Source organism: Galeopterus variegatus, unplaced genomic scaffold (genome assembly GCF_000696425.1).
Source record: "Galeopterus variegatus unplaced genomic scaffold, G_variegatus-3.0.2 Scaffold4196, whole genome shotgun sequence".
Taxonomy (NCBI): domain Eukaryota; kingdom Metazoa; phylum Chordata; class Mammalia; order Dermoptera; family Cynocephalidae; genus Galeopterus; species Galeopterus variegatus.
The window spans coordinates 10,928-12,668 of NW_007730307.1; positions in this window are offsets into that span (position 1 = coordinate 10,928).

Below are 1,741 nucleotides of genomic sequence, written 5' to 3' on the forward strand. Positions count from 1 at the left end.
AGGCATTGTCATTTGGCATCATCTTCTATGAAGATAAAACCTGCCTAATAAATGAATAGGATCTGGTGTTTGATACTGTTATTGATGCAGCTGTGAAACTCTTTTCCTCTTTCCCATTTGTACCTCTAGATCAGGCTAATGGGGTACCCTGAGATAAAGCAAGCTGTTAAAAACTGTGCAAATCAACATTTTCTCTTTCTGTTCAAGCAAAGTAATATAAATAAACTCAGGGATGAGATGGATATATGACTGCAAATGTCAGGTTTATCTGTGATTTCAAATTTTTGTGTGTATGAAGATAGCAAGTAATTATTATAAGTTTTAACTTTAAGAATAAACTTAAAGGAGGGGCTGGTCAGTTAGCTCAGTTGGTTAAAGTGTGGTGCTGATAACACCAAGGTCCAGGGTGCCATCCCGGTACTGGCCAGCTGCCAAAAAAACAACAGAAGAATAACTTTATACATGGTACTTGACAACCAAATGCAAAAATGCAATATACAAACCTTAACTGGATCCTAAACAAAACAAAAATAAAAATAAAAATAAATTTAAAAAAAAGGAAGGAAGAACATAAAAGGTACATTTTGGGGACAATTTTAGATGATATTATTGAATTAATAATTCTATTAGTTTTCTTGTTATTACTGTAACAAATTGCCACAAACTTAGTGGCTTAAACAACACATTTATTCTACAGTTCTGGTGGTCAGAAGTTATAGGCAGGGCTGTGTTCCTTGTGGGGGCTTCACGGGAGAATCTGTTTCCTTGCCTTTTTTAGCTTCTAGAAGCTGCCTGCAATCCTGGGCTCACGACTACCTCCTTGCATCACTGCAACACTCTTGCCTCTGTTCTGTCATCTTGTATCACTAACTCAGGATCTTCCTGCATCCCTCTCGTAAGGACCCTTGTTATTACTTTGTGTTCACCCATATAATCCAGAATAATCTCCCCATTTCAAGATACATAATCACATCGGCAATGTTCCTTTTACCACATAAAGTAACATATTCATAGGTTCCAGGTATCAGGGTGTGGACATATTTGGAGGCCATTACTCAGACTACCACATGATAGTGTTGTAAATTTGTAGGAGAATGTCCTTATTCTTTATAGAAAGATAATGTAAGTATTTAGTTTGATTATGATATCTGAATCTTTCAAATAGCTCAGAAAACACACACACAGAGAAAGCAAATGTGTCAGAAGGTATATAAGTATTTATTGTATTATTATTTCAACATTTTTGTAGCTTTGAATTTTTCAAAATAAATAAAAATTGGGGGGAAATAAATATATATTAGCAAGCTCCATGTACTATATATTTTAGATATTTGTGTTATACTTAAGATTTCCTTTTTTAAAGTTCCACTGTTAGGGGCCAGCCCATGGCTCACTTGGGAGAGTGTGGTGCTCACAACACCAAGTCAAGGGTTAAGATCCCCTTACCCGTCATCTTTTTTTTTCTCTGATATTGGTTTTATTTTTTATTTATTTTATTTTGTCAATATACAATGTGGTTGATTATTGTAGCCCATCACTGAAACCTCCCTCCCTCTTCCCTCCCAACAATGTCCTTTCTGTTCACTTGTCGTATCAACTTCAAGGAATTGCAATTGTTATGTCTTCTTCCACCCCCGTTTTTTTGTGTGTGTGTCTGTGTGCATGAATTTATTTATTTATTTTTAGCTCCCACCAATAAGTGAGAACATGTGATATTTCTCTTTCTGTGCCTGACTTGTTT